The 11,202-nt window shown below is 41.4% G+C and overlaps 1 long non-coding RNA gene across 2 annotated transcripts in view; it reads right to left on the reverse strand.

Moving 5' to 3' along the window:
• The window catches only part of LOC311445204, a 161,423-nt gene extending 151,841 nt beyond the window's left edge, over positions 1-9,582 (reverse strand). The window contains exon 1 of one of the 2 annotated variants that reach the window (XR_014698297.1): positions 9,485-9,582. This is a non-coding gene — a long non-coding RNA (uncharacterized lncRNA). The remainder of the gene's footprint in view (positions 1-9,484) is intronic. The other variant, XR_014698298.1, reaches the window with a different exon arrangement.
• Between the last annotated feature and the right edge of the window lie 1,620 nt (positions 9,583-11,202).

Genomic DNA, 11,202 nt, shown 5'->3' on the forward strand with positions numbered 1-11,202 from the left:
ACTGATGAAGTAGTGATGGTTTCAAAGATCAAGCAGTATGTCAGCCATCCAAAACCACGTTTTCATCTAGGTCATTTCATTCACATACACACCATCCTTCTTAACACTTTCAAATGAGCTAGCAGGGCTAGGTAGGGGACCCTACATCACAACAGAAACAAAGCAGCTAGTCAAGAATTCCATGTATCTATTTAGATTTATGTGTTTAGATTTAGATTACTTCAAACTCAGTTTAATCTCATCCCTTGGACTGAATCATATTTGTGATGGGGACATTCAAAGCTGTTCCAGCAGCTAGTCCTTGGTTTGGACTCTTACGTCTCCATCAGATGTCAAAGCAGAGCTGCTGTGCACCTGGAACAGTATTTATTTTTGAAATAAATGAAACATGAATCTAGTACAAGCACACCAGAACTGCTCTGCAGATGAAGCCAACATTCAGTACGCACTGGAGAAATTCCAGAAAAGATGATAGTGCACTATAAGGAGAAAATGTTATTATCCAGCTCACATATGGAGTGGTTTTTACTACTAGCTAATCAAGATCTGTTATTTTATGCTGTATACAAAAATTTCGCATACACAAGGAGTTGACTGCTCAATATCTGCCTTATATTGAGAACACTCTGAAGTATGTCACTGATTAAGAAATCGCTAATTTAAATATTAAGACTTCACACTGACTTTCTCATTTGAGACAAGAGTCTTGGGCCATGATATGTCAAATATCAATCAGAAAGTTATCACAATCACATATGTAGTTTCTTTTTCAGCAACAAACTCTACACCTTCATTTGCTCTCTGTATTTCTGATTGTGATCTTGTGCCAACCAATATAAATATTCCAGTCTAATTCTTAAAAAAGTGAAGGCTATTCAGCTATTCTCAGCATCAGTTGAAATTAAATGGCCTAAAGTAGTTCACAAAAAAAAAAAAAAAAAAAAAAAAAAAAAAAAAGCAAGGCAGACTCACTGGTTGGGAATAATTTTAAACACTTCAACATCAAAAAGTGAGCAAAGAAGAATGCGAGTAATAAAACTGTATGTGCAGTCCAAAGCCAGACTGGAACTGTGGTCATATCTATGTACACATAATGGTGGAATATTGGCCTCAGGGGGTGCACTGCAAGCAGCCTGTCCCCCACATTAATGACAGCAAATGGCTGTAGGCTCTCACCCACTCCGTTACTGTTAGAAGTTGCATTAGGAATAGATACAGGATTTGGAACTTCATTGCCACCTCAAATTCAAGTAATTCAAGATTTAAAGCTTTAAGATGTGTTGCACGCAGCGGGTGAATGCCTTTTAAAATGCCTGATTTACTTTCCTGTGCAGCTCAAGCTGTGTCAGGTATCCCAGGCTGTCTTAGGATATCTTTGGAGGGAGCACAAGAGCCATCCAAGCACCCTATGGAAGATCCAGAAACTGCTGACAGACAGCCATCTACAAGAACTGTTGTTTTTTTTGTTCCCCTCTGCCCCCCACTTAAGTGGTTATTCCTGTAGCCAATCTTTTATGCACTGCCATTCTGCTGCGTATTTTTCTTCACTTGGGTGTTTTCTCAGCCTCTTTCAGACACTCCTCAGCTCTTAGCCTTTCTGTGGAGCCTGCATAAAGTCAGCATGGTTACTGTGTTTCTTATAAAATATACAAGCCTGTGATTTTTCACCTAATTCCTCAATAGTATTTATCAGTCACTGAAGAAGCCTGATATCTGCACTTAACACAAGAATATATAAATAAATAATAACAATACAGCAGTTTGAGGCTTTCCCATGGTATTTCAGACAAACTAAACTGAGAAACAGCAACAGTCCTCAATCTGAAGAACCTCATAAATCTCTGCTTTTGGTAAAAGTCGATTTTTTAAGAGTGTAGGGAAGCATTGAGGTTTTCAAGCCCCACCAGGGAATTTAGCCACCTAACAGCCACTGAAGCTAAAGATAATTGCCTGCCCAAATACCTTAGCCTTTTTTTTTTTTCCTTCCAAACAACCATCCCTAAACCCTGAGCTCAACCCTGCTGCTTTACTCAGCAAAACAGAACAATTGATCTCGAAGGACTCATACCCAAAGCCCTCAGCAATCATTCACCGCTCAGCTGCATAATAAAGGTCTTCACTTCTCTGTTGCAGACGAGCTACCTGCCGCAGCAGCAGGCTGGGCTTAACTTCTGGGCTTTCAGACTTCCAGCACACTCAGCCTGCCTGCAAACAATTTACCAGCAATATAAATAAGTGATGGTGGACAGGCCAAGCCTGACAGAGGCTCCTGGCAAGTGACTGATGAATCGTGCCCCCAGGTGAGGAGAGGCAGCTATTACAAATGATGCTTTTGAACAATTTGTTTGCTGCTGCACTACTTTGTGTGCTACAGATTAGTTGAGGAGGACCTGTCGCACAGTGGACTCAGTAGTGGTGACACACTGTATGAAGAGCAAGCTCTTTGCACACGGGGTAACATGACTTTCTGTCTCTACAGCACTGGGTCGGAAGGAAGAAAGCAAAGCACAGACAGTACAGTTCAACAGCAAGAAAGTGTGAGGCAATTCCCATTCAGTAAGGCCGTGACAGCTCCCAGCTCCTCTGCAGTTATAAGGCCCCTGTACTGACTGCACAAACATCCCATAGCCTGAAACACACACCAGAACTGCCCCCTACATTTGGCATCAGATAAGCCACTGCCACTTTTCCATTTGTGGAGTAAAACTTCCTCATTTGCAACAGGAAGATTAAAGATGCTTCTTTCAGCACGTGCCGCTGATGGATTTACCAGTGACCCCCTCCTCTCGGAGTCCTTCTGTAGGAACAGCTGGGGACAGCTGCCCATCCATCTTCCTGTTAATTTAAAGGCTGAGAAGAGTGACCACATAATAGTGTCAGCAAACGCTTCATTTCATAAACTCATCTATTCCGTATGCAAGCCCTGAGAACTTGTGCTGTGTTTATAGCTGGTGGCTGCTGAAGCCGGGGCTTTGCTGCGTAGCTGTGACACTGGTGCCCAGTGCGTACCTCTGCAGAAGTCACACACAAACTCTCTGATTCATGCAGAGATGCACAGCAAGTTGATTCTCTGCCTCATTTCACATGAGCAGTAATTTACATAAAGAGGATACAGTCAGAATTGTCCACTTGTAAACCAATCTAAATAACAGCAATGACATGCTGGGGAGGGGGGCAGTAGCACGCTTGAGGTGTTTGTAAGACACACATTCTAGCCTATTACACTAAAACAGCCTGAGCTTTTTATCTTTCACCAAAATACTCCAGTTTATGACTCAGTTTTTCCCTCCATATGGGCTGCAAGAATGGGGGCAGTTTACAGAAAATGTAAGTGAAGGAACCTCACAAGAGAAATGCATCATAATCGAGGAAAAAACATTATTTGAGCTTGGATTCTCGCCCCCATATAAACATAGTTCATTCTCAACAAGCACAGATTCAGTTGTGGAAACTGCTCTTTTGTTCCTGCCAAACACTCAAACAAAAACTCACTGGGGAAAGTTTTAACTAGCACTCTCCACGCATGCACATTCGGCAAAGTATCCGTCCCCATTCTCTGAGCACAAAAAGTGCTTTTTGGAAACAGCTGTAAGTGCCGCTGCCTCATCTGGTACTACTGGAGCCATTTATCTGTGCTCTCGCAGGAAGGAGAGAGCTCGCTCGCAGAATATTAAGACCATTAGCCTGCAACAAAGGAACCAAAGAGACTCTCAGATCCCTTGTGATGAAGTTGTTCAATGGCTACATCCTTACTGACTTTTTCCCAGCTTAACTTGAAACTGAAGATGGGACAGAGCAAAACTGAAACACATTAGGGTGAAAACAATAGGACATCCTGTGAGGAACAGTGTTCTGTACAACCACTGTGTATCATCAGGAACTATGGGCAGGTGGCAAGGCAACTGACCCCATATGGAAAGCTCAGATAGAGAATAAACTCTTAAAGCATACCACCACCACCTGAGGGCTGCAAAGATAGGAAGAGAAATCCAGCAGTACGTGCTCTGTGTAAGGAAGCATTTGTATGGGAGCATGAGAAACATGAACACTCCTAGGGCAGAGCCAGGATACACCCTGCACCTTTACAGGAGATCCCAGCATCCATTGAACTAGCCACTGCTAGAGCATGCCTTGGATAAAAAGGAATGCCTCAAATTGCCTAAAAAATGCCTAAAAAATGCCTAGAAAAATGTTGCTCCAGCGAGCACCTTTATAAAAGCCCACTGCCATTGACATCAGTGTGAAGATTCCTGCTAATACTTATCACTTGGCTTAAATTCCTTTACACGTAGGGTGGTGAACAGACCATTAACTAGGCAGACAAGAGACAGTCTGCATATTTGAGGTGTGCATCTGTTTCTAGTTCCCTCAGGTTGACAATGGCATAAAACTCCAAAATTTTAGGGAGGAAAAAACACTCCTTATGTCAGATATTCTAGAAGGTGCTCCTGGGCACTAACCTTACACGAGAACTAAGGTCACTGCTAGAATTCAAGTTTCCATCTTTTAAGTGACAACCTGTCACAAATCCTTTGTCCCAGCAGGGACAGAAACAGTCCTGGTCTAAACCAAAAGAAAGAGACCCACCACTGCAAAGCTGTGATCGTCACTGCCATGTACACACCACAGCTAGGAGGGTTTCACCACTGGGAGTGACAATGAAAACGCAAACTTCTCAGTGCTCATTTGTCCTCAGTAAGCTATTTAGCTTGCTTCCAGTGTTTTGAGTAGCACCTGACTTCTTCATAAAAACTTTAACTAAGCAAAGCACCAATTCATTTCTTTACCTCTTCTCTCCAGGGAAGAGAACTATTTCCTAGATTTTTAATCCTGGATTTTGTCCAAGAAATTTTGCAGAGATAGGAGGCAGAAATGCTGTTTCCACTTCTCTTCTTGGAACAGGATTCAATTTTCTACAGCAAATATATACACATACACACACACAGAAAATTCTTCCTTTTCCTCATCAAAGATTTTTTTCTGCTGCCACTACTAAGCCCGTGTAAGAAATATCCCTTTCAATTAAGTTCAATCTTGGTATGTTGCTCTGTTGAGAAAACACTGCCTCTGCAAGCCTTTAAGAAATACAGCTCTCACTGTCTCAAGATATATTAAAAGGTAACATCTGAGAGTGAAGAAGCGAAGGAATCATATATGCACTTAGTGGGTTTTTGGTTCTCTGCCTCCCACTTTTCCAGTGCAAAGATTTTAGTATTCCCTTTTGGCATTTCGTTATGGTGGTGACAAATAGCTTACAGAATCATACCACAATTACGGGCATTCTTCTGTCTGTTCTTAGTGTGGGTCAGGAAGACAAGTTAGTTATTGTTGCCCACTTAATAGTTCATGTTTTTGTAACAAGGATACAAGAGGACTTAGGGTGGTCAACATGTTTGTCTTAAACTCAGAACTGTTTTCTCATAACAGAAAAGTTAGAAAAAAAACCTACAGAACCCTGAGCACAGTACTGCTATCACCTTTAAGATGCATTTATTCTGTCCTTTGTCTTTGGCTAACTCCTTCTCTACTCAGTATTTCTTTACTGAAGTAATTAAAAAGCTGGATGCAATTTTGATATTAAAAAGCTTGATTGAAGAGGACATAATCATATGTAAAGAGTTATAATCCAGGGACCGAATGATACAAAGGACAGATGGAATTTGTTTGACATGACAATTTTCTCTGTTATTGTTCTGGGATTACAACAAACCTGCAGCTAAACTAATTGTGCTATGATGGTTAAGGTTGTGTCAGCACTTTTCTTGTAAACCTCTTTTCCAGTGGATTTATTACTAAATAAAAAGTTTTTCAAGGGCTGAAACCTGGCATTGAAGACTGCATTTATCTTTAGAGACTCTGAAGAAGAGATTCAACTTGGCTTAATGGAAGGAAAGAAAAAAAGATGGTTAGTTTGGGATCCATAACTTTCTGCTGCTAATTTTACCAGCACCATGTATATTCTGAATTTAAAACATGTAGAGAAACATACGTTGCTGATGTACCTTTATTTCAATTTAGGAGGAAAGAAAAAAACCCCTATGCAAATGACCTTCCCAGAGTATGAATTTTTATATGGCATATGTAATGATTTTTTTACTGGATATCCAAGACTAGTGCTATAAACAGGTCCAAAACATACCTGTGGTTACACAAAAGACCAAATTGCCTATGAATTACTTAATACATTTTTATTCTTTTTAATAAAAAACAACTCTTGTGGTATGCATTTATTTCTCAATTGTTCTAATTATACTCAGAGATCTACACTAATTAGAAGCTTATTAAAAATTGTTGTGAGGCAGCAAGCAAAAGCACAAAGTCAGGAAAGAGCTGCCAAAATAGTGGGAAGTATGGAGAGGCACTAACGCTAACTGCAGCATCCTACGGGATCTGGGATGGCCTAAAGCAGTGGCCTGCCTCCTGATGGCAAGCTCCCAGCTGCAACCATGTAGGCAAAACTGCACACCACTAAAGGGCTGGTCAACAATCCCTAAAAGGCTGGTCAACAATCCCAAGTATAGAGCAAGCACTAAAACATTTATTCAGGGATAAGACTGCTGTCTCATCACACAGACTCCTCCTCTAATACATAAAGCAAACTAAATTTAATATAAGGGTGAAGAACCTCAGTCAAAGACCAGACAATGAAACACCTAATAATACATCACCAAGTTATCTGAAGGTTGTTTTTTTCTGTATTTCATGGAAACGTTGCACTTGGAACTTCAGAAGATGGTCAGAAGAGCAGTATTTATTATTTAAATAATTTGTCAAATCTTCGGGTATTTGACCAATGTTCAAACAGTACTATTGAATCACATCCCATACAAGCCTCTCATCAACATTTTGTCTGAAGCAGGATTCAAAGCATCATTCAAACTCTCTATTAATGATCTCAGATTTGGCTGGATTTTCTTTTTTCTTTAGTATCACAGCCCTACATGCTCATAGTTGATTTAACAGCCAAGTTGGCTTCTCTGTCACAGGCCCTATCACCAACAAAGGTTGGAGGCTCATCAAGGTCCTTATGGACGCCTGTGCAGTTCAAACATTCCAAGCAGTTCAGAGATAGAAAGCAGGTATATCACTGCACTGAAACACAGGATGAAAGATTCTGGCACAGAATACCAATACTTTGGTAGTTAACAAACAAAAAACCCAGCCCACTACCTTTAGTTAGCTCTTCTGCAGCTGCATGCCTTGTGCGTGCCAAGAGGAGTAAAACAAAACAAAAACCATGGGTCAGTAAGTCAACACGAATAGATGAATGAACAACAGATTGGAAACACAGGGGTTCTATTTTAATAAAGGCAGGGCTTTTTAAAGAACTTCAAGTCCAGATCACCAAAGCTGTTGTCTCTACTAAATGTTGCTTCAGGATCAGTTTGCATAATGATTTCCAAAACCTGATGCTACTCAGAAGTCAAGAGTCCATGGCCCTGAAAAACACTAGTTTTTAAACAGATAAGACAGAACTGAAAGTAGTCAGCAGGGCTAGAGCAGATCCAGGCACTCCTAAACGTCAGTGTCAGGACCCATCTATTGGAGCAGAGACTTCTGTGGTTACAGCCCTAAGAATGGTTTTGGTAAAGGCTTTGTACATCCCTTTCTCCTTGAAAAAAAAATCCTCCCTGAAAGGTTTCCTTGTATAATTAGGTAAAGCACTGGCCTTTCAACTTTTTTCTTCTCTACCTCTTTATTTCCTTGCTGTAAGAACACATTTGAGAAATAAGAATAAATGTTATAGAGGGACTACTGAGCAGCAATCCCTACCTGAGTAATGCTTCATGTGGAAGTGATTTTACAGAGGCAGACAGTGCCCGTGCTCCCAAGCAAACAACTGGAGCCATGCCACACCACATAGGAGATTAATGCTCTTTATGAAGTGGAAAAAAACTCAGACGAAGCAGACTGTGCTATCGAAAGAAGCGCATTATTTTTGCTTCAGGATGGCATGTCAGAATCCGTAAACCCCTTCCACCTCAAAAGGCATTCAACCTTTACAGTTAGGACATGCGTGCAAGGGTTTGTTCGAATGAAACATCTCACACTGTCTCTCCTCATCCTTGTTTGCCTGCCTGGTAGGTCTCCTTCCCATTTCAGATCCTTTTGTTATACAGCATCTGCTCCCTATGCTGAATTAAGTTTAGTCCAGCGAGAGTCTGCTCAGTCAAGCTTGGCTCAGCTTCTCAGAAACAGCTTGTTGTACTGTAGTCTTGCACATTTAAAAAGGTGTGTGTCTTCATTATTTACAGCTTAAAATTAAAATCTATATATATTAAAAATCACCTATTCAAGTAAAGTACTGGAATGCACAACAATTCTCACCTGGCTGTCAGAAAGTTTTTTCCTCCATTTAACCGACAAGCACTACCAAATTAAATTTGCATAGGAAAAATAAACACTTCTTACTGGAGAGAATAAAATGACAAATGATTCTAATTTGAGATTTTCTTTTAATCTTCAGTAACTATAGTGATTCAATCCCACATTAAACAAGCATTTCTTCTGCAGCATACTCCACTGCAACAGCAAATCATATAATCAGAAGGACATCGTTCGTAATATGCAGATGAGTTTTCAAATTGTCATCGCACTGGGCTATGACACAACATCCAGACACTACTGGTAGACGTTGGAATCTGAGTCCTTGTTCCTCACACAGGAACCCTACTTAGAGCCACCAGCCTTTGGAACTCATTGCACTGGTAGTATTTAGAAATACAGTAACAATTTATGTACCCTAAGTTCTCATTACCAAACCGTAGGGAAAAAACAAAACAAAACAAAATCAAAACTGATGTTTGACGTACATGCTGTATATACAACAAAGTAGTGGGAAACTAGCAGAACCTACACATGCAGGTATGTTGTAAGGCTAGTTTGCACGTACAAGGCCACACTGGATAGTGTTCCCCAGTGACTTACTCCACAGTCTTATTTTTTTTTTTTAAATCATCCACGTCTCCAAGCTTCTCCAAATAGATGCCATTTTGTTTTCAAAATCTCGCCATAAGAGAGAGTTTCTACGTTGAAGAGCAAACCATTTTTATATAACAAAGAGAGGAAGGAAAAAAAAAAGTGGGCCTTTACATGGCTTATTGGATTTTTACAAGGAAGATTATAAACACAGAGGTGTTCCAAAAGCTGAGGGATATGAAATAAATATTATAAAACTCATTCCTGGGAAACGTAAAATGGCTCATCTCCAAATCATTTTTAAGATCACAAATAAAAATGAAATAAATACTTGTTAATCTGCATCACAGAACTGCCCCCAGGGCTGCCACAACTGCAAACTGTTTAAAGACAGCGTCAGGGAGCAGCAGGACAGGCAGACAGCCCGGAGCTGAGCGTGACAAGGTAGGCACAGGCAGCTCCTCACTGCCACAGGGCACAACCCCACAGTACCTGAGCAAAAAGAGCAGAGCTGGTCAGAAACAGCAGCCAAGGTGAAGCACGCTCCAGTGACTGCCACCCATACCTGTAGCGATGCCGCAGGTCTGCATTCAAGTTTCAAAATAGAGTCAGAGGGGTCAAAATCAGGACCAGCAAGATAAGTAGGCCAACACAGGCAACAAAACTCAAGCAAGTACACCAAGATGGAGCTTAAAAGCAGCTTCCAAGGAAAAGGGGGAGGTCCCCAAAGGCTTCAGCGTGCTCTTCTCACAGCACTCTGAACCAATGTTACACAGCTGCAACCCATGAAAGCTGGCTTGGAGTACAGGCAGCCAAACCCTTAGGATAGGGGAGGGGGCTGCACCTAGGGCCTGACACCTACCAATGGAAAGTAAATGTATAACAAAATCCACCTGAAGTCGGCAGCACCAGGTCACAGCCAAAGCGCTGACCAGTACATCCACATATGTCTGGTTTCAGCTGGCCTAGAGTTAAGTTTCCCCCTAGCAGCTGGTGAGGTGCTGTGCTTTGGATTTAGGATGAGACCAATGCTGAGAGCACGGTGATGGTTTAGCTGCTGCTGAGCAGTGCTTATACAGAGCCAAGGATTTCTCTGCTTCTCATGCTGCCTGCTAGCGAGGAGGCTGGGGGTGCACCAGGAGCTGGCAAGGAACTCAGCCAGGATGGGTGGCCCAAACTGGCCAGGGGATGACCCACACCGTGTGGCCTCATGCTCAGCAGTAACAGGGAGAGTTGGCCAGGGCGCTGCTGCTGCTTGCAGATGGGCTGGGCATTGCTTGGCTGGTGGTGAGCAGTTGCATTGTGCATTACTGGTTTTGTGTATTTTTTTCTATTATTATTTTCCCTTTATTTTCTGTCCTATTAAACAGCCTTTATCTCAACTCATGAGTTTGTTTTTTTTTTTTTCCTCCCCTGATTCTCTCCCCTTTCCCACTGGGGGCAGGGGAACGAGTGAGCAGCTGTGTGGTGCTTGGCTGCCTGCTGGGTTAAACAACAACAGTAATTAATTATTAATTACCTTGAGCTTCTGGACACTGACAAACTTTGAAATGCTTTTACAGCACTCAGAACACCAGAGTGACTTATAGGATTCTGCAAGAGCCATGAAGCTACATGCTCTAGAGATGATGAAACTGATTTCAGCTATACAAATGAAGATGTCAGAATTTCCTGACTTCCATCTGGGCTGACATGGTGCATCTAGGACATGCATTCATAATGGAGGAAGATACATACATATACACACACACTACGTATATAGGTTGTATAGCACATATTTTTCACTTTTTGCTCTAGCTTTAAATTTTTAATATTGACATTATTTTTGTCTTGTAGCTTGTATTACTCAGCTATGGATGCAGCAAAACATTTTGCTGACACAGGACGTCAATTTGGTATCCTTTTTGCTATCTTGAATATTAAACATTAGCCTCCCATAGAAAAGGTGTGAGGAATATAGACAACACTGACTGACACATTTGTTCTGCCACTAGTGCTCCAATACATACCAAAGCACCATCCTGAATTACAGAGGATATTTATTACTGAGCTAAAGCCTTAGTATCCAATGTGCAAAGTTATTGCCAAGGAGTACTAAATCTGCTCTGGCCCAGTGAAGAACTGAAGTTGCAGTTACAATTATTCCCCTCCCCTCTCCTCTCCTTACCCTGCAAAACAAACAACTCACCCAAGTATTTTAAGTGTGAGCAAGAGGATGTTGAAATGATATTTCACGCATTTTGAAGATGTGAGGTACGGATGTCTCCTCACAGCAGCTGCATT

Source organism: Aythya ferina, assembly GCF_964211825.1.
Source record: "Aythya ferina genome assembly, chromosome: 15".
NCBI classification, from domain to species: Eukaryota; Metazoa; Chordata; class Aves; order Anseriformes; family Anatidae; genus Aythya; species Aythya ferina.